The sequence below is a fragment of the Struthio camelus genome, chromosome Z, assembly GCF_040807025.1.
Source record: "Struthio camelus isolate bStrCam1 chromosome Z, bStrCam1.hap1, whole genome shotgun sequence".
NCBI lineage: Eukaryota > Metazoa > Chordata > Aves > Struthioniformes > Struthionidae > Struthio > Struthio camelus.
The window spans coordinates 78,293,409-78,321,134 of NC_090982.1; the positions used below are offsets into that span (position 1 = coordinate 78,293,409).

The 27,726-nt window shown below is 54.1% G+C and overlaps 1 protein-coding gene across 16 annotated transcripts in view; it reads right to left on the minus strand.

Annotated features, from left to right (window-relative positions):
• Window positions 1–27,726, minus strand: part of LOC104152004 (ciliary neurotrophic factor receptor subunit alpha) — a 238,422-nt gene that overhangs the window by 118,058 nt on the left and 92,638 nt on the right. For 5 of the 16 annotated variants that reach the window (XM_068928274.1, XM_068928276.1, XM_068928275.1 and 2 more), the window contains one exon: window positions 16,294–16,401. The exons of 8 other annotated variants lie outside the window; for them this stretch is intronic. The gene's annotated coding sequence lies outside the window, so the exon portion shown is untranslated. Of the gene's footprint in view, window positions 1–16,293; window positions 16,402–25,093; window positions 25,212–27,726 lie in introns of those variants that run through there. 3 more of the 16 variants (XM_068928279.1, XM_009687109.2, XM_068928285.1) reach the window with 3 other exon arrangements.

The following is a 27,726-nucleotide window of genomic DNA, read 5'->3' on the forward strand; positions in this document are numbered from 1 at the left end:
GATGGGGAGGAAGAAACGGAGCCGGCTCGAGGCAGCTGTGCTGAAATAAAAGGCAAGAAAGTCTCTCACCCAAAACTACAGGAAAATTTAATTATCGGGGACAAAACGCCATCTGTTTGTGCGGACTGTGACCTCACGCTGGCCCCTGGCTTTAACAGCTCTTAAATTAGCATGTTCTTTAGGGGGTATTAGCTGTTTGCCATCGGAAAGCAGCGCCGGGGGGGCGAGGGGGACGCAGCGCCGAGCCGCGGTGGCCCGGGGCGGGCGCCGAGGGCAGCACGCGGCTGTCCCCGGCACGCCAGCTCTGCGCGGCCGCAGCGCCTCGGGGCTGGATATCCACGTCCTCCGGAGTCTCCACGTGCACAGCCCCGGTTTAAAAGCATCCCAAGACCCCACAGTGCCTTAAACCACCACAAAGACTTTCCCCTAACACGAAGGTCTCACCCAAAGCCCAGCTAGGAGCCACACGCTACATGCCACTCCACAGGCAACTCCACACATAAAACCTGATACGAGCACATTTGAGACCAAAACCCATCCTGGTCCCAGAGATGGCTCCTTCTACTGCTGGTGGCCGAAGGAACGACTGCCACGAGGTGAACACCGCTTTGGAAACACAGATCCCTTTCGAGCACTGCCCCTGCCAAAGGCAATAAGCTCTGGCAGACTCCGAGTTAGGGTATTGCCACGCTCAGGTGAGCCTCGGCTCTAGCCAGCATTTGGGTGACATCCTCAGCTCTCAGGCTGCAGCTGAAAGTGAAAGAGCAAACAAGATGCACGCTTGAGGAAAGATTTTACTATTTAAAGCCAGAAAAATTAAACGAATACTCAGTGATTAAAATCAAATTTGTTTCCAGACCAGCAAGGGAGAGGGGAGACATACACAGGTATCAAGCCTGGAAACTGATTCGTTCCCCAAGTGACGCCAATCAGTGCAGATACTTTATTAATTTCTCATGGTTTACCGAGGACGGCAACCGCGGTGGATAGACTTTTGCACTCCTTCCTAGCAACATTTGTTGCAGTGAATTTGTTGCAAGAGAAATGCTTTGCCACCGACTGTCTGAAGCCGCCCGACAGCCGTATCCTCACGAATGCCAGCAACGGACCGCCGTGCATTGCTGCACCACCCTCACCCCGCAGGTCCTGGAGCCCCTTGGCATCCCACGTGCTGGAATCACTCCTTCGCAGCCACCGCCTGCGCCTCGGGGATGAAACGCGGCAGCTACCTAACAGCAAAAACGCTCAGCGCGTGAGGGCAGAGAACGGGGATGGATGCTCGCGTCCAGCTGCGGCTTTACAGGGAGAACTTAGGCAGAGCCAGCGCCCAGGAAAACCGCTCCCATGAAAAGGCTCTTGGGTCCGTAACAGCCAGACAGCCCTGGAGAGAGAAAACTTGGGAGAAAAAAAGCTCAGCTGGGAGAGGCCCCGCTTTGCAAGACCCCAGCGGCTTTTTCTCCTCCGGCACCTGAGTTTCGCTCCGGAAACAGGGTCAGCCTCTGCTTTGCGTCTGCGAGCCGACAGCCCAGAGAGGTGGCCGGAGGCGAAGGTGGCTGCTGCTGCTGCACGGCTCTGCTGGCGCTGTTGCACTCAGACGCGTTTTTCCCCCATGCGCTGGCAAAGCCAAACGCTAAATATGAAGGCAAGAGGCCTCCGTGACTCGCCATGAAGGCAGGGAGCTCCTTGCAGGCTGTTCGCGTGGCTCGGCCGCTCGCAGGGACTGCATCACCCAACCACCCCGGACACGGTGGAGCTGAACGGATCCAAGGGTAGTGGCATCAGAGATCCTGCAATGAGCAGGGACAGGATTTGACGGGCGCCCTCCTACGCAAGCTCCTGCTGACACAGAGCTCAGGGAAGCCACCAGGGAAGAAAAAACTGGCCATGGCAGGCGCTTTGCAGGGCCCTGGGGAACGCACTGCGGCACAACTGAGCCCTGGAGGCAAGGGCTACGAGAGGGGCTGCAGGAGCTGGAGAAGGAGCCTTGCTCTTCCCTAATTATAAGCATAAGATAATCAGTGGAGTTCAACCTCTCAGCCTCCGGAGGCAGCCGTGGAAGACAGGAGGCAAGGAGATGAGGGCAGCAAGGAGGGAGCTAGAAGGCAGCATGGGAGAGGCATCAGCCAGGGCGCAAACCTCTTCATGGGAGCTCACGACCCAAGAGGTTAGTTGGTATTAGTACAACATGTCCTATCACGAGGGCACTGCGAGGGTTCACGTCCCATCAGCACGGATGACTGAGGTGATCAAATCACAGGTTGGATCTCCGAGAAGCATCCCATCAGTGCCAATGAAAGGATGTTGCAGAAAGGATGTCTCCGAGGGACTCGTGACCAGGTGAGACGCGGGAGGCAGGCAAGCTCGCTGACGGGGCCTGGTGAGCTTCTCTGATCAGCCCCTTCCCTGCTACGCCTTGCCAAAGGGGACACATCCCACGAGAGCCTAGCTTGACGCTTCCCAGGACAAGCCAAACCACCGTGCAAGTCTCTCTTCACGCTGGGGGATGGCAGAGCTGTCCTGGCCCTGGAGGATCCTTCTCCCAGGGCACAGCTTGCGTGCAGCACAGCGGGATGTGCACAGAGGTGGCTCGAGGTGACCGGATGGGAGGTGCCAGCATGCATCAGCTATGGAAAGCTCCACGGTGCCATTTGAACTAGCGGGCCCCACGCAGGCCAACAGTGACAACTGCTTGCTGTGGTGACAGGAGCTCATTTGGCCACTTCCATGCTGGATCACCAGCTCTCTAGACCAATAACGTTTGCGGAGCCACATATACTTGCGTATACCAAGTCTGACGTGCTTTGGGTGCTGAGAGCGCATCAAGAGCCACCTTGAGCCAGTCCAGAGTTCCTCCAGCTCACGTAGGCAGGCCTGGGCAGGAGGATCCAGCGCTCCTCCTGTCCCCAGCCCCAAGCTCACCACCACCTCTGGGGTGCACTGTCCTGCTTCCCATCATCCTTCCCAGCTAGTCAGACCTGTGCTGGGCCCCCCTCGCTCTTCTTTCCTTCCAGTTCACGTAGAGGCAACCATTGCCCTTCCCCATACCCCCGAACAGGTCAGCTCCTCTCCAACTCCACGCCACGTTCACATGCCTTAAAACACACGTGGAGCTTTGCCCCTGCATTCACGAGAGCTGTTATTGGACTTCATCCCACGTAACTACCCTCCCTGGGCTGCTCCTCCCTCTAGCAGTCGCCCAATCTCTTCCACCTCCAAAAACATGCAACACCTTTGCGCCTTCTCACCTACACCCCCTGTGGTGTGGATCAGATCTGGAGCTGATTCGCACCCCACTATCCAGCCACGGCACCGCACTGGGGCACTCAGACACACGGATACCGCATGGGAACCATCACATAAAACGCTGTGAACAGGAGCAGGTGCACGCATCTCCCCACACCTCTGTCGTCTGTCCCCTAGCACTCAAGGTTTCAGGGCAAGGGCCTTTGAGGGTGATATCCAGGATATTAAGAGCAGCCCTTGCAACACCAGCTGCCTTCCTGGGAAGTCTCCTGGCCCGTTTTCACACCAGTGATCCCACCCTGGGCGGCTCGTAGTCCTCTGACACCCTGCTCAGAGCCTGCACTCGTACCTCCTCTCTGCTTCGGAGTCCAGCGCCAGGCACCGACCCAAGCGCTGCCGCTCCCCCCTTCCCAGCAGGGTGCTTTCCACCAAACAGCATTAAGTTCCTGTATAAATAACAGCGTTTTCCTCCGGCTCAGCGGGGGACTCAAGGAGCCTATGCTTAGTCACTTCCGACTTTTCCAAGAAAATCAATCCCTTGGCAAAAAGGCACCAGCAAACTGTGCTGCCTCCGCTCCTTGGCTCGCGGGTGCACTAAGGCAACGTCCCTCCGAACGACGCCTGCGTCTACGCTCGCAAACCCCGATCTGTCTTTTTGGCAGCCAAAACACGGCACCCCAGGTTCTTGGACCTTGTTAACCACGGGAGAGTCGGAGGCGCTTTGCTGACAGAATTGCTTCCGTCGCCTGCTCCAGCGGGCTCCGTAGCACTGAGTTTGCACTCTGGAAAAAAGCACGGGGCAGGGAAAAGTTAGGAGGAACCCGGCTTGCAGAAGGCTTTGGAAAGAGCAGACTTGCAATGAAAGCAAGTTATTGAACACCCCGACCCTGCCACAGGGCCCCCGGGAGCCCATCCTTCCTAAACTCTCTCAGGAGCCTTTGGCTGGGGCCAGTCTTTCATGTCCGTCGCGAAACAAATGACTCGGGAGAAGCTTTCATCGTGCGCGTTCCTGGGAAAAGGGAAAAGACAAATCCAGCCCTCCCTTTCAAGGCGCCCATACTGTCCTCAAGGTGCTGAGATTCAACCTAGCTGCTGCTTGCAGGATCCGCTTCCCTCCGTGGCACCTCCTGCTCCTCCATGGCTCCCGTGAGCGGAGCCGGGTCCAAGGCAGCACGGGCCATTTCCTACCTGCGCCGCTCTTCCAGCAGCGCCTCCTCTACCCCGGTGACTAACGCTCCCCACCACAGTTGGCTGGACAGATGCGGACCATGTGTGTGCTTTATCTCAGGACTTTTCCTGCAAGCTCCAGAGCCTTCGACGGAAGAAAAGGAAAAAAAAAAACAAAAACAAAAAAAACAACTGAGAGCGATAGCAGAGTCCCTTGCGGACTCCATCCCCTCTGAAACTCTGGCTCAACTCAATCCGCAGGGGCAGGACTCAGCTTGGGGGAGGGATTATTTTTTAATTAGAAAATATTCATCAACATTAAAAAAAAATAAAAAAATAAAAGTGTCAACCAGCTGGGGCTGTGAAAGCCGTGGCGTTTTGGCTCCTGACCGAGCACTTTGATAGAAAGGCTCTTTGGAAAACGCCATAGAAAATATTTAATTTCTCCCAAGGCCTGCATATGGGGCTCATCACTCGCGCATATTACACAGGAATATTCATGTGCGCTGGCCTCCTGTTACAGGCTGATGAGGGTTCATCGGTGCAGCATGCGAGGGGGGCTCCTTCCTTTCCCTTCTTTTCTTTTTTTTTTTCCTCTGGACGAGGAAAGAGCAGCATTTCACTTTTAATCCCCAAATATTCCTCAACAGCAGCGAAAAGGAAAAGCTAAGCCAGAGCCAGCTCTACGCGCATCGGTGCTGTGCTCACATCCGTTACCGTCGGGTGACGCGACAGACGGGAAGAAAGCGAGCGAAAAAACGCGTTTCTGCCCCGCCGGCCCCCAGTTTTGCCCCTTTTCGGTCCTCGCCGCTGCCTCCTCCCCAGCATCCTGCCTGCTCCGTCATGAGGAAGGAGGTTTCAGTTTGAAACCCAGCCAACGCTCGGTGCCTGCTGCCCTGCTCCCCGTGCCGGCGAGGCTGGGGATGCACAGGCAGGTTGCTCTGGATCTGCAGCAAGTGAGAAACTTTTGAAGGTTTCAGCCCCGCTCTCCCCTCCTTCCCCCCGACTTTCTTCCTGCCTCGCTTCAGAGCTTGACAGGACCATTAGAAACCTATTCCCCCTGGCCTGACCCTTTCGGAGCGTAGTAGTCAGATGATCCATTAAAGCCGGGCATACTCTTTAGCTAATGCCCTTCTGAGAAACTTGGGGAGGGTGGAAAAACTCCACCGCACTCATCTACACCATCCGTGATGGGTCACGGCAATCCAGTGCCTCTGCCAGCCGGGAAGGAGAAAGATGGAGTGAAAAGCCAGGAGGAAGAGAGGAAAAGGCAGGCAGGAAATCAGCCCCGCTGCCATCGCCTTCAAATAAATGCCGAGCTTTACGCAGTTGTTATGGGAACCCGGTGCCGGGGAAGCTCCTCCGAGCACGAGCCCTGTCCCTGCTCAGCCGGGGAAGGCGAGGGAGCGGGCAACGGCACGTCTATGTTTCCCAGATCGCTGCCGGAACAAGAGACTCCTGAGCTAAGCGGGAGAGGGAGCTTGTAGGGAAAAACGGGGGTAAAATAACCACCCTCAGAGCCCAGCATTGGGTTGGGACGGGGCTGAGCACGGGAAAGCACCAAGACAGCCCTGAAGGCACCCTGCCAAAAGCTTCAGAGGGTTGATGGCCAGGATGAAACATGGGACGTGGGTATGATCTCCCCACGCAGGGCAGGGGGCAGAGCCTGGCACCACCTTGTTCGGTGGCAGTCAGGCTGGGACGCAGCCAGCGGGTTTTCTGCAACCAGCCAACAAACTTTTCTGGGACGAGCCACCTTCACGCAAAGTGTCTTCGGACCCTCTCCTAGGGATGCTCACCTCCCACCTCCATCAAACATTCCCTCCCTCCACCCAACTCCTTCCCAATGAGGCAACGCCTTCAGCTACTGCTCCATCTCGTGCCAGAGAGCATTCCCCTGTTGTCCACATCTGCACCCAACCTCCTTTAACCTTCCCAAAACAGTTTTGCGCTCTGCCTTCCTGGCACTCAACCTCAGCTCTGACTACGCCCCACAAGGCAACCTCCCATCCCCATTGCCCTCACCCAACTGCTTTCTCCAGATGCAACGAAAATTTTAGCATTTCTAAAAGCACAAATGATAAAATGGTAGGGGGGAACCAGCAAGGCTGAGTCACTCCTGGAGTTGTCCGCTTGCCTTGTCCAGATATAGCCCAGCACGTGCAGATGGCTGCTGGCGGAGGCAGGGATCGCCCAGCCTTTCCAGGTGCCCTTCTTGGAGACGCGTGTCCTCTGCCGTCCTCCTCTCCTCTCCTTGTGCAGTGCTGTGAGGAGTTGCTCACTCAAGGTAATCGCCTTCACTCGAGCGGATCCAGCGGCAACCAGCAGCTTTGAAAGCTTCAAAAGCCTCCCTGACTTGTGGCAGATGAAAGCTCAGTTTTGCCCTGTGGCTGGGCACCAACTAGGAGAAACTCCCTGAGAAGATACTGACCTCATCGGGGTAGGGGAAGAAACCATCCAAGTTCACTACCTCTGCTGCTAAGTCAAGGGGAAAGCAGCTCTGGAACAGGGCAAGGCTCAAAACGAGGTTATAGAGGGAGCATCCAACAGGAGTAGCATGTTAGTGGAAAGATCAAAACTCTGCAGCTCTTAGACATGCACACAAACATAGAAAGTATTGATAAAAACACTATTCAATTTTCAAAACAGAAATCATTCCCAAGTAACAGCGTACACCACGTGCACACACACGGACGCATATGCTTTATTAATTTGGTTGGGGGGTTTCTGTTTGATTTTTTTCCTCCAGAAATCCTTCCCAGTCAGAAAGGAAGCTTGATACCAGGTATAAGCCTATGCAGATTCAGTAAGATTCCCCCTACAAAGGAAAATATTCAAGGGAAAAAAAAAACCTTCTAACCACGTCTAGAGCATTGCATCCAATTTGGGGGCCCCAGTACAAGAAGGACACCGACAACCTGCAGCAAAGGGCCACCAGGATGGCCACAAGGCTGGAGCACACGGACACAAGGAGAGACTGCAGAAGCCGGGCTTGTAAGGGGCAAAACATATTTCTTCTGCCCATCACCAGGCAGTTGTCCCCCCAGAGCCCCGGAGGCAACGCGGGGCTGAGCAGCACCCAGACCCTTCGCAGGAAGCACGCTGGGAAGGAAAAGCAGTCCAAAACCACAAAGAAAAGCCCGTCACACAGCAGAGATGAGCACCGAGAGCTCCGCACCGCAGGCAGGACAGGGACCACCGTGCTGCAACGCCTTCCCCTTGGCAAGGGAAGGGAGATGCAGGTGGGAGGGGGGAAGACCGCTGACAAGCAGATGATTAATTGAATTGCAGGGGGAGGAAACATAACGTCCGTTAAAACTATCAGGCGGTGCGAGTATGGGAAAGAAATTCGGAGACACTGTCCCCATCCCCTGCTCCGCACGCATCGCGCCTCCCACCACAGAGCTTCTCGCCAGTCTCTTCCTGGCCTCTATTTTTGCAGGTGCAACTTCACATTCGAAAAGAACCATGCCTGCATATGCACATATATATCTTTTCCTCCCTGGCCCCCAGCGCATTGCATGTGGAAACAGCAGTGATGGGAGAGCAAACCTCCCAGTTTGCAGCACACGGCAGTAATTAGACATCCAACTACTAACTACTCCAGGCCTCTGGGTGAACTCACCTGCAGCACTGGGGCCAGCTCGGGGCTCTCTGCACCGCTTGCACCACTTGCACCTTCCAAGCCACGCAGTGGCTGCAGGCTTTAAAACACAGATAAAGCTATTGCTTTGCACCAAGATAATAATAATAAAAAGAATAAAGCAGTGAAATAAAAAAGGCTGGAAACTCAAGCCTAGCTCAGCTCTGAAAACCTGCTGAGAGTCTCTAAATTATACACAGAGCCGTCCGATCTGGCTGGATTGCACCATCAGCAAAGAGGGAGATCGAGGAAGGGATGAGGGAACGAATGAACTTCTCTTCCTTGCCCAGTGCTCCTGGCCCCAGCTTGGGTCACCAAATAAATCTCACTAACACGCATGTTGGTACCTGCTGTTCCTCTACACCACTGACGGGAAACAGCGTGGAGGGGCGTGTGCCAAAAGAGAAAGGAATATGGTAGGAGAAGGTTTAAAGTAGCAAAAAATACATTTTGTTATATCCAAGGTCAGGGTTAGCACCTGGCGAACCTCAACCCCACACCAGACTCCAGCCCAAAGGTGCTGCGCGACCTTAAGCACGTCCCTTCCTCTTGGCAAAGTCTCGCTTCCCACCTTTCCCTCCATGAAGCGGGACAACGCCAGCTCCCCCTCCAAGGGGTTTTTACCCGGAGAAGAAAGGACCCCGAGCCTGCGAGCCTTGGGTTGAGGAACCGGGGATGCGATCTCGCTAGCGGCCTCTAGATGCAACTGTAGCACAGACGATAAATCACCGCCGCGGTGCCTTCTGCCGGCAATCGGGCTCCTCGCCGCCGCCACGGCCCGGCTCCGCTCCGCCACCGGAGCGCCAGTTGGGCTTTATGGGGCGAGACAGCGCAATTTAACGATCTCCGACAGAGAGAGCGCAGCCCGCTTCTTGCTCCGATACGTCCGCGGGAAGGAGATTTACGTCGGGGTGAAGCGGGACCAAAATTGGGACTGCTGGAGCGCAGTTATTAATAGCCTTAACTCGAGAAGCCGATCCCCAGTCAGGAAGACCGGCTCGGAAAATTAAGCTCAGGGTGTTGTTCAGCGCTTTGCCACTCAGATAATGACCGGAGTTTTAGCCGATTGCATTGGAGGGTTTCGCGAAACAGTTGTACAATTGACATGGTTTAACAGACTGCTGTTTATGAGACAGAGCAGTATTTAAGAGACACATTTCTCTCAGAGCCGCACATAAAATTTGATAGCTAAATAGCTGTAAATGCTACTGAAGTCTGACAACTTGAAGAGGAATAGAAGGTCTGTCATGGGGAGTATCCGCCAATACACCCGGTCCCGCAGAGCCAATGAGACTCCCACTCTCATAAAACCTTTTTTATATTGGAAGTGAGAATTTGTGCAGCGCATATGAACTCTCTTTTATTGGGCTGGTGTGATGCTGAGAAAATGCAGTTAAAGTTGTACGAGTCCTCCTTGGAGCACTACCGGGGTGCCTATAAATCAAAGGCTTTATCCCAGAACGTGTTTACTAAATAAACCAGCTTTAATTCAGCCTGACCTTGGCTTGTGCCGAGAGGCGGACGGAGGGAGCTTGCAGTCCCGTTGCCCTGCGGGAGAGGAGACGGGTGCAGTGGTGGGATCCCTGCTGGCCGCAGCAGCCAAGGAGTGAGCCCCGCGGAGGGGCCAGAGCCGCTGCCACCCCCTCTCCTAAGTTTTACCCTCCCATTACTTCCATGGCCCCGAGAAAGAGGCCCCCAGGTCTGAACCCCACAGCTGCTTCCCTGAACCCAGGCCAGACCTCCTGTGCCTACACAGTTGTGGAGGCGCCCCAGGAGCATCCCATGCTGGCCAGGCTGGAAGGACCACAAAACCGGCTTCAGTAACCAGTGGAAATGGAGTATTTCTGAACCTTCAGAGAGGCCTGGAGCACTTAAGTTGGGGAGGAAGATTTGGGCCAGCTCCCTTATCCCCCAGAGACTCCTCCATCTCCACTCTACAGCTGCATTAATTATTTCATCTCAGTCTGCCTTCCTCATTAAGCTAACCTAGACGTCCCGCATCTGAGTGACAGTGAGCTAGTCTGAAAGAAACCAAGCCAACAATGCTGGAAACCATAGGTTTGATGTGATTTATATGGACTAATATTACATATATCTCAAATATGTAATCGTTAGAGGACCTGAGCTAGCAGAGGAGAGCAGAAGGACTGAGGAAAGCTGGATGAGATCCCCCAAAGAGCTAGCAGCATAGCATCCGGTCCAAGCCTGGATGTCGGGATTTCACCCCACGCTTGCCAAGATGGGTCAAGCCTTCCTGCAGTATCCATCGCCTCTGCCCCTGTACACCAGGAGATGGGATTTCTGTTTCATGGATAGGAAGGGAAGCGCGAGATGATTGCATCTGCACCACCCCTCCAGCAGGGATGCAGGGGGCTCGAGCCACACTGATCCAAAAGCCAAGGGCCCGAGCCTGCTCCCTGCCAGCAGACCCAGGGTGACTTCCCTAGCATGACAGCCTCTTTGAGTTTCTCTACTGATGCGGATTTGAGTTTAGCTAATTTTGACATCAGCTTACTCTAGGGATGTCTGGCATTCATGGGCTGCAAAAATGCTTTGGGGCATTACGCGGATCCTTTCTTTCCAAAGCTGCAAAATCCAAGGCATTCGTATGAATCCACTGCCTTTTGCCTTCTCTACAAACAAGTGTATATAAAAGTAAGATTTTAGCCCCTTGGAAGCCTCCAGGGAAAATTCAAAGCAATGAAGAAATATATGTGTTGCTTTTCCATAAACCCATCAGAAAAAAACCAACCCTGAAAACCTCTACATTACTTTTCAGCCCAGTTTTGCCAGCAGTACAGGTCTTTTTCCCACAGTCTAAAGAATCAACACATTTTCAAATCACTCCTGCTTATGGTATTGAATATCAGAAAATGACTGCTTTCCATTCAGCAGCTGTTTCAGGACACCGAGGGAAAAGGAAGGCACTCTAAACTTAGCAAACCATGAGGAAGGCATTCAGCACATTCAAAAACTAGTTGCAGGTCTTAGAAGGAAAAAGTAGGGCTCTCCAAGAGGTGGAGAGAGGGTTTTTGGGGGTGAGCTGGGTGCTGGAACAGAGGAGAGGGTCTGGGAGCAAGTTGTTCTGTATGCAAGAAGCCAGGACTGGAAGAGAAGGAGGCTGCAACCATAGGGTGGGACAGGGAACCTCCTGCAGGTCCTTCATGTGCCTCTTGGCAAAATAAATAAATAAATAAAAACCAAAACAGCCCCGCTGCTGCCAGTGGTAAGGCAGTGGAGCTGCTGTGGAAGACACAAAGGAGGGTAGCTGAAACCCAGAGGAAAAATGAGCCTCTCCAGAAAAAACAGCCTGGCCTAGCTGCCAGCGCCTGGGAAACGCGTTCCCAGGGCGCCTGCTCACAACTCTCTAGCAGCCACGACAACAGCTCTTGGCGGGCTGAGTGACAAGAGGAACCAAGCCCTTACCCTTGTCCGGAAAGGATGGTTTTCTCATGCCCCTCCATGGGTGACCAGCATGGGACAACCCAACGAGCTGTTGTTTGAGGTGACCCATGGCCCTGTGCAGCCATCCTCCCCACAGGGGCAGCCCCTGGAGGTGCAGACAGGTTGAGGTAACGCACTCTCCAAAATAGCGCTCTCTTGGCTTGCCCAACCTCCCCCCCAGCTCTACAATTCATCTTGGATCCCATCAGCCTTCTGCAGCCTGGACCTCTGTCCGCAGCAAAGGGACTATCACGGCACTGCTGACCTCCTCCAGCTCCGAATCCTCGGAAAAACGCATGGATGCATCCCAGTGTGGAGCAGAGAGGGAGGGAAGGAGAACTGCCCTCTGAATCCCAGCCCCAGCTTCCTCTAATGCAAGCCCGCACCCAACGCTCAGCCCTAGCTTGCACCTCAGGGATGAGCTGGCCTCGTGTTGGGCTTTTTTGGGAGTGCATCCCATCCCATGTGCCACCTTGGGTGTTCTCTCAGGGTCCGTTTGCTTGCTGGGAAAATCAGCGGTATGGCTGGCTTTACCCCCCTTCAGCCTTTCTAGCACGCAGATGCCCCCAGCATCTCGGTGCTGCCGGTGCAGAGCGGGCAGTTCCATGCGCCCTCCGATCCAAAAACAAAACAAGCAGCTTCCTCCGCCTCTCGCAGCCCAGGAACAGAGATAATCACACCGCGGCAGTGCCGGCGGGGACGGCACACGCTGCGCTCGCTTGCCCGCTCTCAAAGGTAGTTATTTGGCCTCAGTGAAGCAGCGCTGTTATCCCATTTTACAGATGGGGAGCTGCAGGGCAGGGATTCGACACGGGGCTCGAGGGCGGGCAGGGAGCCTGCGGAGGCGGAAGGGACCGAACCCGCCTCTCGCCATCCCCGCTAACGCGAGCCGGGGCAGCGGCGCGGGGCAGGGCGCAGAGGACCGCGGGGTGCCGCCAGGGACGGCTGGGCTGGGGGCGTTGGGAGGAGACCGAGCAGTGGGAATAGGGACAGGGCAGGGAAGTTTCCTTAAACTAATTTGGCCCCCGAAGCAGAGGAACAAGGAAAGCCTGGTTTCCTACAGGCTTGTGCCGGTGACGCTTAACCCGAGGAGGAAATCGCAGCGACAAGACGGGTTGGAGCAGCAGCCGGGGCAGCGTGCCCTGCACGAGCCAAACTCCGCTCCTCTCCCTTCCCGGTGCTTCGGCTCCTCTCGTGCCACGCGCAGCCCCTGCCGCCCGGCGCATCCCTGGCGATGGCAAAGCCGAGCCCATCGTCACCCTCAGCAGCTCTCCTCGGACCTTTCCTCCGTGGACGGGCCGAGCCTCCGCCGCTGCTTTCGCCCACCCCTCGCGCTGGGGTTCGCGGCAAGCAGGGCGACGGTGCGCTGCCCTTTCCCGGCACCCCAGCGGGAGCTCGCAGCACCCGAAGGTGCCGAGGGGCTGTTCCCCATCGCCGCGCCGCTCCCCACTTCCATCCCAAACCAGAGGAGCCCCGTGCGAGACCGCGCCGTCCCCGCAGCCTCCCTTCCCCTCCAGCTCCGGGGGCCGCCCCAGAGCTGATGACACGATAAACCACCGGTTGTAGAGCAAAAAGGAGGAGGAGACGGGGACGAACGCGCCGGGGCGCTATCGGTGCCTGCGCTGGCCGAACGGCCCTGCAAAACCCGCGGGAAAGTCTCAGGGAGCGGAGCGGGGCGCTCCGTCCCCAGCCTAGCCCCCCTCCACTTTCCACCTGACCCTCACGGAGCAACCAAAGCACCTGGGCACCACCAGGTAAGCAGAGAGCCGCGACCGCCGGGCTCGTAACAAAGACAAACCAGCCTCTCTCCTTCCTCCCAGATGGCAAGCAGATGTGCGTTTCGATTACCCGCTGCCGACTGCGACGCTCCGCAAAGCGCCACGGCCCAGGCGCAGAGCGAACGAAAACGCGTGCAACGAAGGAGGGGAGGATTAGCGGGAATTCAGCAGGCTCTGGAAGGGCAAAGCGACGCCGCGGCAGAAAACAAATGTCACTTCCTTTGCCAAACTCGGCTCCCCACGGAGGGAATAAACCTCGAGCCTCCGCCCGTACGACTCAAAGGGAAAACGGCTCCACTTCGGGACGAGCGATCCTGCCCCTCGCGTCGATGCAAAGGTTGCAAAGAGCGCGTGACCCTGCCGGGGACCCGCAGAGAGCATCCCGACGCCCCGCTGCGCCTCCGAGCCCTCTGCGAGCGCCTCCCAAGGCCGGGACCCCTGCTCCCCTTCCCAGCAGGGTGTCGGCGGTGGGCGCCAAACGTCTGCTGGAAAGCAGCTCAAAAACACGAAGGGCGCCTGCAGAACGTTTCGCTTGCTGCAAAGGCGCGACGGCTTCCCGCGCCGCGTGCCTCTGGTCGACGGGTCAAAAGTTCGGCTTGCCGAAGCTTCTCCAGCCCAGATGATTACGGCCGTTATTAAAACACACGCGGCAAATCATCTACCTGAGCCTCATCCAGTCTCTTCACATCTCTTGAGCTTGGAAGAATGCAAGGGCCACATTCTGCTTTCAGTTTCCGCGAGCGCAGCGCTGATTAAAGCAGAGGGGCCAGACGATGACCTCAGCTACAGCGCTGGGAGACTGGAGCGCCGCCAGCCCGGCCAGCAGGAAAGTGGGAGAGAGGCAGGCTCCAGGCGGAGGAGAGACGGCGCGCTCCGAGGGCCGGGATGCCGGCCGGGGGCGGCAGGGCTGGTGCCGCTCGGAGCCCTGCGCCGAAGCTCCCGCGCAACCTTGGGCACCTTCGCGCTGCGCCCCGGGCTCTTCTCCGGCCCTTTTTGCTGCTGTCCTAAGCCGTTCCCAAAGGAAAGCCTGGCTTGGTTGAAGACACTAATGAAATTCAAAAGGACAAGAGAAAGGCTGCAGGGCTGGGTCTGGAGATGGCACCGGGGCTTGGTCCCAGGCACAAGACGCTGCAGGAACAGTCCTGATTGCACAGCACGGCTTTGGCTTCCTCTTCCAAAGAAACCCTTCAAGTCTGCGCGTCCAGCTGCACGCACAGCTCGTACATCGTGGCTCAAGATGGCTTTGAACGGCCTGATGGGGTGGTGTCATTGCCCAGCACAGCTCACTCCCAGGGGCTGGCTGCAGATACTCACCCATCTTCTGCAGTGGGTTTTGCAACCAATGCTGGGGGAAGTCCTCCAGCGGTTCCCACACCAGGGAGGGCAGAGACACCTCAGGCCCACCTCTGTGGTACTAGGAACAACGCTAGGGGAGAAAAAGCCCCAAGAAGAGGTGATGTGCTCCCACCTGCCAGCCTGGGGCTGGCTGCCAGCTGTGGAGGCACTGGACAGCTGCAAGAGATGCGCCAAAACACTCAGGGCAGGAGGGACCCAAAGGCTGGACACCACCTCAAGCCCCATTCAGAGCCAAGCCTTACCCACGGTGGCACAAACCACCTCATGGGAGGCTCATGAAGCAAAGGACTATATAAAATCATGGCATTTGGCTAGATCTTTGCACTGAGGGTCAGTCTTTAAGTAATGCCTCCTACCAGACCTAGTACTTGGGTGCAGCCCAAGAGGAGGAAGAAGGACCAGATACTGCATTTCTACTGCATTTTCTGGGCTCCAGCTTGCTGCAACGATGGCCGGCATCTGGAAGAGCGGCCAAGGGCGTCTCCCACCTCCCAGCAGCGTCTCATGCTGCAGGACAGCATTGTACAGGCCGAGGAACACGAGTCAGGCCCAACCTGTTCCCCTTCCCCCTCGCTGCTCCTGGCTCGCTCTCCGCTGAGCCCTCCCGGGTCGCACGTGGCTCCCAACTTCCCTGCGCAGCTACAAGGGCTGGAGCAAAGAGCAGAGTCAGACCCCAAATCACAGATTATTGCTCTGGGTTCATGCACGGGAAACAAAAGATCGGAAATCTCTGAAGTGCACAGCTGGACTCCACACCCCTGACCATGTTTTTGTGAGATATCACGTACGTTTTTAAAAGCTATCTAGAGAGGGCTCTGCTTTAAAACAGCCTAGCTGCTGCTGCGTTGAAACCACCGCCTGTCACGCTGACCAGGACCTTCAGTTATTCCCTGTCCCCCACAGTCTATATTCATCTGCAGCCTTTGGCCTCAGGTTATGAAATTATTTAAGGAAAGGATTACGTTTCCTGCTCTGCATTTGCTCAGCACCGACTACAGAGCACGTGTAACCCAGAAAAGTCACCAAGGGATAGTACATACCAACACCCTGAAACAGCAGCCCCCAAAATGCCCAGGGCCATCGCGGTGCCCAACCGGGCTCCCTCCTAGCTCGCCATCATCCTACACCAAAGACATGAAGCACGAACCACCAGCCCGTGTTTTGCCTCCCCGGAGGCCGTATCCTGCCGGGTCATGGTGAAAGGGCTGCAGTTCCTCCCCTCTGCTGACCCTCCGCCACCGTCACAAAGTCCCTTTCTCTCTCTTTGTCCTATTCATGGCCCCACAAGGTCGCCGCAAGGAGAAAGCTCGTGCGCAGCCATGGGATGCTTACACGCTACCCCGACAAGCCAGGACCATGAAAACTCAGCTCCCTCTCTCAGCCACAAACTCTGTTTTCTTCTTGTTTCACGGTTCCTGGAACACCAACTACATATTTATCTGCTGCTAAACTACGGGGTCTTTCATTGCCCCTTTCTATGCACCAGGCTTTTTGGCTTAGAGCACATAAAAGGGGAAAAGATACCATGCCCCACGCCAAGATGAGATCAAACACCCTTGTGAGATGCTTTCCTACTCTGCTCTTGGAAACCGCTAGTCTCCAAGGAGACCCCCCCCCCCCCCCCCCGGCATCCCTTGGTAGCCCAGGTGAGGATTTAATTACCCTTCGGGCTTCGTTTCTTCCACCACTCCGTCTCTCACGCCCGTCTCACATGCTGCCTCGTTTGCAGATTGGTGTCTCCAGCCCAGCTCGGCAGGACTTTCACTTCACCTTTAAAAAGAGAAAGAAAAAAAAAAAAAATCCGCCTCTCTTGCAAGCCTCTCCTGTGTGCGTTTATTAGCCGGCAACGAACGCCGAGCCACTGCCTACGCTCTCCTCTTTTCTGCTCTCCTCCGCTTTGAAGCGTCACTCTCAATAATCTCGTGGAAAGTATTTCCTACAGGAAAACACGGTTCGCTCAATTTAAATTGACCTCAGCCAAGTGGCAGCTTCTCTGTCCCCCCCCTTCCTTATTTTGACCAGAGGAATCGACACGAGACCTTTCATTTCCAATGGAAACAATTACTTTAAAAGCCCAGTTGGAAATTAAAGGTCCAACCTGTCAAAACGCTTCGTCTTTGCCAATATTTTTCAGTCGCTCCCCGTCCCTGGCTCCAGGGGCGGCTGCGCCTTCGACAGAGACTTGTAAGGTGGGCTTTGCCGCAGACGGGATCCTTTCGGAGCAGCTCCGCTTTTTCTCCCTTAGGCTCCCGGGACCGCAGAGAGGGTAGCGACGGACGCAGAGACCCAGCAGATAGGGTCTGCGCCGCGGGCAGAAGAGCCTGGCCGAGCCGGCTGGCAGCCCGTGCCGGGAAGCCAAACTCCCCGCGCCAGGACGGGGAGCGAAGCAGCACCTCCGGCGACGAGACGGGGAAAAGGACGCGAGTCACTGGACAGAGGCGCCCGCTCTTGCAGGGCAGACGTGGAGTTATTTTCCCCTGAAATTAGTTTCTGGATAGCTAGGAAGCACACGCTGCCTCAACCCAAACGCGCCCGGGGAGCCGCTCTGCCACGTAGGGAGTTATCGCGGGGTTTAACACAACGGAAAACGCTAGGGCACCGAGGCAAGCGCGCCGGCGAGCTCGGGGCGAACAGTGGGGAGCAAAACCAGCCGCGCTTGACCTGCGCCTCTACCGAACAGGGACCAACACGGAGCAAGGCCGCCCCCAGGCTAAGCACGCCCGCAGCCGAAGACGCCCCAGCAGCACCCAGGTGGCTCTGACCGCCAGCAAAAGCTATCGCGAGCTATCGCGAGCTATCGCGGCCGGCCAGGGCTCCTGGGTTCCCTTCCCCGCTTGCAGCGGCCGCCGGCTTCTCCGCGGCGCAGCCGGGAGAGGCGACAGCCTTTCCCTCGCCGCCACCTACCGCAGCGTTTTCCGAGGGCGCGCGCAGGAGAGCCTTCTGCCGGCGGGAAGCGGCAGGCTCGGAGCGAGGCGGAGGGCGCCGGCCCGGGAGCCGCGGGGCAGAGCCGAGCGGGGAGCCCAGGAGCGCTCGCTCCCGGCCTCCCTCCCACAGAGGGATGGGAAACCCAGCAAACGCGCCGGGCGAGCGAGGGAGCCTCCGCTGCTTCTCCCCGGGGGGCAATTTCACAGTCGACCTGAGCAAACCGTTCCTGATATCCAGCCCGAATTTTCCTTTGCTGGTTTCCAGCTCAGCAACGGAAAGGTGGGAGATTTTAACGAGGCACGGGGGGCCGTTCCAGGGGAACGAGCGAGGCCGCGGTTGAAACGGAGGGGCTCTCGCAGGCAATCCCCGAATCCCAGAGACTGGGGATGGAAAAGTTCTATCAACTTTCCCAACGGAATAACCCAAGACTGTTCCCTCTTTTTTTTTTTTTTTTTAATGCCTTGCCCAGTCCAGCTATTTGATTGGGACCAGAGCTCTGCAAAAATATGAAGGTTTTTTTTTTATCTTTCTTTCTTTCTTTCTCTTTTAAATTGCTGTATGGGGAATAAAACGTTGGGCTTTACGGCCAGATTTTGTCGTTTCATCCAAAGGCAAAATTTTTGCTGTTTGCCTGTTGGACGCAGTTTCTTATTCCACCCGGTAAAACCCCCCAGAACTCTTTCGGGGCATGAGTCAGGGCAAGATGTGCACGGGAGCAAGTTACTACTAGCTTGCATTTGAAAATTAGAGCCTTTCTGGGTGAGAAATGAGACATAAAAGGCTTTTCAGGAGCAGGTAGACACCGCAAGGCTCACAGGAGCAGGCCCGGGTCACGCAGATGTTTTGCAAGGGGTATATAGAGGAACAACAGCACTTCCAAGCAGGCTCAGACACACAGAGGACATAGTATCTATTGCTTCTAGCAGTTGGGACATCAGGTTTGAAAACCCAGTCCGAGGGATGCGTGCTTGAGGTGCCAAAGGAGCAAAATTGGGGTCTAGGGGCACCAGGTCCCCCTGCATTAGGCCACCCAAACAGCACCAGTTCAGCCCACTGCAAACATTCCTTAAATCAGAGCTGGTGCACGCTGATGCAACTCAACTGCTTCCTGTCACAGCAGCGGTTTGCTCACCATGATACAAGGGTTCCCACACCAACAGCCTTGGACCTCTGCAGGGTCATCAAAGTAGAGGGATGTCAAGAGCTGGACCAGGTAGACTTAACACATCACCAGCAGATGTTTGCCTTAATTTGCACGCAGTTTTCTTAAATGTCAGATGGTTGCAAGGCACGAGAAGGGCATTTTTTTCTACTGTGTTTTTATGGCCTTGTAAAGGAAAAGTGGTTGTACGCTCTCAGGAAATGTCAGGCTCCATTTCCCGAGGACCTGCCATCTGTCAGTGCGCTGATTTTAATCGCACCCTGCCCATGCAGAAGGGAGAGGAGGGCGCACTCGGACGCGCCGACCTGGGAAGAGCTGTGAAGCAGAGACGAGGCTGGATTTTGGGCAGGTATCATTGCCATGCCCCCTCACTCTCCTGGCACCAGTAATAGGTCAGAACAATACTTCGCCCTACCTTCCCTTCCCACCAAAAGCGGCACCCAACCTCTTCTGCAGAAACAGGCAGATGGGGGCAGCACCGATGGCTGCAGGCACTTGCTCCCCGCAAGAGCACAGTACCGTGAGGCTTTGCAAGGTCGGCATCAGAGGCAACGCTACGTCAAGCCACACAGAGCGCGGGAGTTGACAAGGGGTTTCCCAACCGCTGTGACATGACCATGCCCCAAAGGCATCCCACCAACAGGAACACACAAAACTCGGAAACTGAGACCCCTTCTGCAGAGGAGGCAGCCTCTGGGCACGCGCAAAGCACCACGCGAGCTCCGGCAGGCAGAAGAGCCATTTTTGGAGCAGAGCCTGCAGAAAAGGGGGGAAGAAGTTACCCTCAGGCTTAGGTGCTCTTTCGCGAGGCAAAACCAGGCGATGCACTAGTGTTTCCCAGCCAGGATCTCCCACGCAGGAGTTTTTAATCGGTCCGTACAACACAGCTGGCTCTGTGAGGGGACACGGCAGCTACCAAACCCACAGGCAGCGGCGTGCAAGTTTGGTCCCTGCCCTTCCTTTACTGAAGCAGGACACAATAGCGTTGACTTGTGGCAGGACCAGGCTTTTCACCCACACGCACAGAGAAACTTTAAGACCAAAACTGCCTGGGGTTTCGGATTCCAGATGTGGCTGGAGAGGGGATGCAACAGCAGCACAGCTCTGATCCCCTTCGCGCCTTCCCCACACCCCCAGACAGAAACCCTTCGCACACCCTTTTTGGTCCCCAATTCTCTACTGACCTTGAGAGAAAAGCTCCCACTCGCGGCAGCTTGAATAGTGACAGGCTGTGAAAACTCAAATAAGAAGAGAACCATGCCACAACATAGGGGGAAAAAAAGTAAAAAAGAGGCTTTGCTGCAGGATTTAGCAGCAGGAAAAAAGCCGAGCTGAGAGGAAAGAAACAGAGAGAGATATTCTCCATCGACTTCCTAAATGTTGGATAAGGGAAAGCATTGCACGGTACATTGCAAGTTTGGGATGTGGCAAGATACCAACTGCATTTTATGTGTTGCAAAACCACCTCCTCTGTGGCAGCTGAGATTTCAAGCATAAGCTTTGACCTTGGTAATATTTTTTACATATTGAGTCACTGCCGACTCTAGAAATAACAGGGGGAAAGGGCTGGGATTTTGAAGATTTCAATGCATGGCCGGATCCCTCTAAGAACCGGGACAGCCCCAGCTGACAGCCCGGCTCTCCAACCCTCTGCCACTCTTAATTAAAGCCAAAAGACGCCGAGTTTGAAAAGATCTAAGGCGACGCAAAGCACTAGCATGGAAGATTGAAAAAGAGGAAGACGAGGATTCAAAAACCTGCCTCTTCGCTTCATTTCACCTGCGTTTGATTGCGGTTTCCTCCTACGGCACTGGCGGCCTCTCCCACGGGTACAAAGTGACAGTGTGAGAAACGCCTCCCGCCGTGGCACGCGCGGGGCCCCAACAGCCGCTGCCTCCCTCGGGGCGCGCGACGCACGCCCGTCCCCCCGCGGCAGCCCGGGGAGAGCGCCCGCTACAGCACGGGGTGCAGTGACCACGGCGCTCTCACGCTTCCCCGTGCTGGCTACAGCCGCGAGGATGCAAAGCACCGCTGACGGGATGACTCCCTCTTCTTTGGTACCCACCTCCAGGGGAGGATGGCCAGCTCTCAGGAGCTTATGGGAAAAGCAGGGTGGATTCACTCTCTTTGCCTGTGGACGCAAACACCCCAAGAACTCCTACGGGAAGGGGAGGTGGCACTCACTGGAGAGCCTTTCCCACTGGAGAGAGCAAGGCTAGACGGCCAAACGGACAGAGAAAGGAAAGGATTCCTCTTTGTACGAGACATCCCACCCAAGCTGGTCTCTTCAGGCTGTCCTTCAACCTAAAAGTTTACCTCCTGAGACACTTTAACAGATAAATAATTCAATTCCCCACTCCCCCCCCCCCTTCTCCTGGAAAGGGAATAACTGTCTCTGATAGCCTTGATTTGCTAAATAAAACACTCCTTGAAGGCTCCCTGCAATAATATTTGCACAGAAAATTGACATTCTTCCTCCTTCCTACCAGCCCCGACGCTGTTTGTTTGTGAGTTAATAACTTCGGCGCTTGGCTGAGCTATTGATCCCTTTCAGCACAATTGTTCTTTTGCGTCCAAAATACACAAAAATAAAATAATGAGCAAGTAACAACAAAACCCTGATGACCTTTCGGCGGGCGCCGTGGCACGGGCGGCGCGTGGGAGCTCAGGCCCATTGGCAGTGCCAGCTGGCCGCCAGGCGCGATGCCTTCTGCAGAAGCCAGCAGGCGAGGCTGGATTTCTTTCTCCCTCCCTGCGCGCCCACCCTGGCCTTCCCCAAGGAAGCAACGCCATTCCTTGCAGGGGGAAAGCCAGTTTTCATGACTCAAAATTACCATTTAGCCATAAGTCTTCAACACCCAACAAGGGCTTCATAATGCAACAGATGGTTCACGCAGGTGTCCAGGCTAGACACCACCAGTGGCAGTGATAGGCAGGTACCAGCACCGGTAGTTATAGGCAAGGTGGTTTTTCAGAGCCCCGACTGTCCTGCTGACGGGGGACTCCAGCACTGAATCAGTCCCTGCAACCAGGGCGGGATGCAGGGAGACAGCCCTCACGTGCACCGGCTCTGCTGCGAACAGCCCCTCACACTGTGCTATTGCTTCTTCCCTTTTCCACCCACTCCTCTCCCTCCCCCAGTAAAGCCAGCTGACGCTTCCAATTCAATAGCTTTCCACCGCAAAGTGCCGCTTTTGACAAAAATCAAACCGTTTTGCAGGAATGCAGCAATTTGGAGGAAATTTGATGCAAAGTTATCAAAGCATTTTGTTCCGATTTTGCTGTTTCGGCTTTTGTTATATTATACGGGGGCCTGGCGTGCCAGAGGCAGAACAAAGCTGCTCGGCTTTATCCAATCCATTTTGATAACAGTTGGTCAGGAGTAGATCTCCCTCCAGTATCCACTGTAATGAAATCTGATAAAAAGAAACAATTAACGTCTCTGCAACGTCCTCGTCCTCCTTAACTGCTCCCGTATTGCCAGGGCATTCCACCAACGCTCCCGGGGGATCTTCGCTGATGCACCGACTTTGTATTTGTGCTTTGCAATCTGCTCACATGCCTTTAGCTAATTGTTCTTCAGACTGCTCTTTTCAGGGGAGATTTTCATGGCAAACAATCAATTTTCCCAAGTTGCATTTTCCTTAAACCCTTTGATGTCTGGGAAAATAACAGGCAACCTCAACACACGGCTGAGTATCAGGCGAGAGCTGGGAAGCACTAAGCGGAAATGCATTTAGTTGTCTGGGTCAAAAACCATTTCCTTTGTTAAATGATTATTATTGTTCCAAGAGGATTTCAGTGGGAATTGAGGGTGCTTAGATAGATGGATTCACAGGTTCGCTGAGCTTCTATAAGGGTCTCTATATCCTCCACCATAATTCTACATCATAACTTCCAACACCAATAACTCTTCTATGACTCCCAACAGATATTCCTGTGCCTTCCAAAGCAATAACTTCTCAATGAACTCCAGACCTGCCAAATCGACTGTTTTTCCCCCGCGGACGCCTGCTTTTTGGCTCTTCTCACAGCCCTCCTGGGAATCTTGACCCGTTTACCTCTCCTTCTGGTTCCAAGCTCGGCGCGCGGGGAGATGAGATCAGAAAGCGATCTGCATCGTATGTCAAGAAATAGCTCTAGCACTAAAAGGTTGCAGTCATCTTCCATTTTCCTGACTGCTCTCATCAGTCGAGGATCCAGCTCCGCATTCCCCGGACCTGCTCGCGCGAGCTGTAATTCTGAGGGAACAGTTCTCTCTCCCAAAGCCTCCATTTCTCAGACTGCTCATTTCTTCCCACTCGTACCTGAAAATTGCTATGAGGGTTTCTCGGGTCTCCCCTGGAGAAATTACTTAGGTTATTCACTAGGGCTACAGAACAAACACTTAAATAAGAAATAAATTGCAGTGCATTTCCCGGGTCGCCAAGCCTCCTGGTTCAGCCGTAAGAGCAGTACCTGAGCCCGCCCAGAATCACTACCTTACTAGGAGCGCACTTGATCTTAATGACATGTTAATTAAGCTAAGGGTAGAATTGCTTATTACATTCTTGTTTTTGTTTCTAATCACAGTAATGCTCAGCAGCTTCAAACAGAAGAGTTTTTTTTCCCCTCCCTCCTTTTAAGTCACAAATTATTTCCATATCAGGTGAAAACAAACGTACAAAAGCAGGCTTTGCTCTTTTCCAGGGGATTTTGCTCTGGAAGGGAAGAAAGGTTTCAACAAGGTATTTGAAACAAAAATGAACGTGTGCAAAGGGGAAGAAGGATACCATCAAAAGTTGCTCTTTTTTTGGATTAAACAAAATTTCTTTTAAACAAAGGGAAAAACCCAAAGCCTAGTTTCACAGCTTGGAGTGCTGCACAGGGTCAGCTCGTGCTGCAGAGTGAATACTGAGCATGCTAAAAGGCTACCTGAAGGAGGACAGAGGAGGGATAAGTGACTTGGCTCCAGTTTCCAGCTCTCCAATTGCTATCCCACCCGCCTACCTACCTGCAAGCTCCTCCAGCCACCCCAAGGAAAAAGCAAGCAGCGCTTCCAAGGCTGGGCAGCGCTGCCTGCCCTAAATGACAGACTTTGAAAGGCGACACCAAATCTGCCACCGAACACGTTAAAGGAGCATTCCCTAATTCAGGCCTGCCCTTGCTGCGCTGCTCCCATGCACCTGAACGAGGTACCGGTTCTCATTAGCTTCCCAACGAACCACCCTTAACTTTTCCTCGGAAAGGGTTTTCCGTAAGGAAGAGCCAGCAAGCACGAGCTCAGTGCAACCTCGAGCCCAGCAGGAACAGCGCCCGAGAGGGGGCCGTGACCCAGGGAAGCCCAGGTGCTCGGGCAGGTCCTCTCAACCCCAGGCAGCACAGAGCAGGGCTCGAAGAGCCCATCCTCGGCATCACACTACATGCAGAAAGCAGCAATGCTATGCACTGCCTTCGCTCCGCATCCCTTCTGCGGTCGGCTGCTCCGAGGGTTTTCCGCTGCCGCCTCTCAAGAAAGGAGCTGCCACAGGGGAAGGAAGTCGCAGAAGCCACTTAGTGCCTCCTCGAGAGGCTCAGACCTCGCTAACAGGCTGGATACCTCCAACAAGTGCCACTGCCAGCTCCTCCGTACAAGTATCTTTAGATATTTGCTTTAGCTATGCTATACGCGCCAGCCAAGGCGGCCACACGAGAGCACGCGGCTTGCATTGCACTGCCCAGCTGCATCTCCAGTACCCTAGAAATGACCTAGGTTTTCAAAGATGCTATCACGCCCTCACTATCCAATTACTAGGAAATAATTAAGCTGACTATGGACCTACCAACCACCATGAAAAACCGTGAAAGGGAGCCACCCTTTTAGCAGGCCAACCTGCTCAGAGCAGAGCCAGTTTCTGAAGCTGATTTGTAACCAAATGCTCCATGTTGCATCAAAGAGGCATGAGGAGTTCCCCCCCCCCACAGCCCATATTTGTCAACAGAAATTGTCTTACACTCTTTTTCTGGCTGCTTCCTAAAACTGCTCAAAAGTTTCAGAAGAAAACAAAACTCCTAGCAAACATTCCAATTTTCCTGCCTTGCACCGCAATTTTTCACTTCCTTCTGCATTTAGTGTTACTATCTTCATCAGGAAAGAGCTGATCATTTCCCAGCACTTAATCTTAAACTTTGGAAAACCTCCAAATAGAAAAAAGTCATTTCTAGGGGAATAACCCCTGGGAGAAGGGCCTCAGAGAGAGGCTCAGCAGCGAGTTAAATGGATAACGCTCCCGTGCCGAGAGCACGAGGGCTCGGGGAACCGGGGCAGGAGCAGACCTTTATATCGAGTAAGATCTCTCCTGATGCAGTAAGTCTGATCGGCTCTAATTTTTCAAAGAGAGCTCGTGGCAGACTGACCTCTCACAAGGCGACGCAGGCACAAACACCGTGATTTACTCGTGGGCTCCGGCATCTACGCTTTGAACAGGGAGACGCTGCGCAACTGCACTTATTATTTGCTAAACATCTGTCTGTCCCTGACCATCGTGGGGCCGGATGAGTCCTCCCGCATAGCTGAGGATTAGCTCTAGATAAGGTTTTGTTGACTACACGATTTTGGAGGTGGCGGGGAGGGAGGGATCCTGCAGATTTTCCAGAAGCGAGGCTTTTTAGGGTGAAACTGAAAGATGAATCTCTCAGCTGCAGGATGGGAATTCCCAGTCAAAATGAGAGACTTTCCCAGGCACCCCAGAATAAGTACAAGGTGCTGAGCAGGGCTCCTCACACGGGCTGGTGGAAGGAAGATTTGGGGTTACTCCAATCCAGAGAGTGCAGCTCTCTGGTCCCCCATACCACAGAGGGTATCTACTAAGGTCCTGATCTCCTCCCCCCAGAGCCCCTCTCGCGTTTTTCTACAACAGACAATGAAACCTGGGAAGATTTCCTGAGCAAAACTGTTTCCCCAGAGTCACTGAATATCCCTTCTACAGAAAGGCTTTCTCTCTGGTGACCTCGAGCTCACGCACCCCTACCATAAGCCAGCACCTAATGCAGAAAGGTGGTGGGGACAGGGGCAGGATCAGCTTCTCTCCCCACCCTCTCGGTCCCCACTTGGTGCTTGGCAATAGGTGTTGGAAATTGGAGCTGTCCTTCAGCAAGCAGCTGGGTTTAAGGAGAGGTTGATTGCCACGGACTGGGATTCAGATTTACAACCTTCCCAGGTGAGGCTGGCAACTGCTCTAACACTACGGCATGGCAGCATGCAGGACAGAAAGGTCAATCTCGCTTGTTCTCCATGCCCAGCAGGTTAGAAAAGGACAAAAACTAAAAAGACTTCTAGTTCCTGTAACTAGGAAGCTTCTTGTGCCCCGTGGTGTGGTACCTAGGGGAAGGCCTGCACCTTTAAAGGCATCCTGAGAAATCTTAGCTGAGGCAGCATTCCCCCAAAGCTCCCTCCACAGCCAAAGGAAAAAGGTTCCTCAGGGAGCAAAGCAAAGGACTCTTGGTATGAGTCACCCCATGCTAAATCAGAAGAGCCTCCATTCTCTACAGACTACACAGGGACCTTGAACTTCAAATAACTTAGTTAAGGTAAGGGAGACGTTCCCACCATTTAGGCCTGCACCCTGCTAACCTAGTCCCATATTCAAGAGGAAAAATCCAACCGTTTTTGCATGGCACCCAACACCAGCATTAGCATGGTTTGTGAAAATCCACGTGCAACGAGTGACAGAAGCCTAAAAAAGGAACCAGCGGTCAAAAGCAGCAAATTCTCTACTGTTTTAATTAGCCCAAATGTGAACGTAAGGGGCCAGAAACTCGCACTGTAACGCAAACAGAATGTCCCTTAAAATCAACTGGTGCTTTCGGCCAAGCAAAAACTGTTGGGATTTCCAAATATGGCCCATGGGAACATCAGCCCAAGCATTCTTGAGACGCATCTTGGAGCCTGAACTGTCTCCCAAGAATAAAAACTTCAAATCCGGCATGACAAAAGAGCCATCACATGACAATAACTATCACACAAGCGCACAAATTAAGCAATCAATCAAAAGTGAAGTACACCACAAAACAATAGAGAGCGGTGCACATCATACCCGGCAACGGGTGAGCAAACCTGACCTGCGATTGCCTCTCTTCACGCATGGGCTATTGTGTTCCCTTCTCTGCAAACATCAGAGCAACTGGGGTTTTTTTTTTTCTTCCCCTTTTTATCAAAGCTTGGGGAGAAGAAACCTTTATCGGAGAGAATACAGGTATCTACACTCAAGCGAAAGCACTTGTTCTCAACTTGCCATTATATAAATCAATTGTTATTCTGCAAGAACGCGACAGGGCAAAAATTAGACGTAAGATTTGCTAGATAGCTAGAAACAACTCTCTCCTGAGTCTGCGAGGAATTCCTGCCTTAAAAATTTGGGAACCTGTGCATGCATGTAGCTTAACATAATGATGTTCCCCCAGAGAAAAGAGGGAGGAAGAATAGTTACAATCTCCTAACTCTTCTTGTCGTCCATCTCTTCTAATTGCACCCTGCTTCAAAGAGGTACAATACAAGAAAACTGCCTCTGCCCATCCGAGAACTGAAATCATAGGACATAATTTTGGAGAGTAGCTACACTGCTTCGACACCACCACTCCGACAACAAGACAACGCAGTTCCTCAGCACCCAAGGGCCCCGATATGTTTGCAAACAGATTGGGCAAATGGCTGTGTATTTGCAAGCGTATTTGAAAAATCAGGTCCCGTTGGCAGGCAACTCTCAGACAGCAAGCAGGGCCAAATCCCATGAATAAATTGCTTGGAGCGAGTAGTTTGACGCGCCATTATTCATAACTAATGCAGTCCTAGTAAACAGAAAATGGAGGCCAAATCCGCCTGTATAGACACCAATGACCTCATCTGTTTTCATCCTATTTATTGAACAAAACAAGAGCAAAAGAGAGTTACCACTGACCTCCAAAGGGAGGCACAGGCAAAAACATCTCCTCTGGTTTCAGAGGAACAAATATTCCTCACAGATACCGGGTGAGGTAGAAGTCTAGCCAGC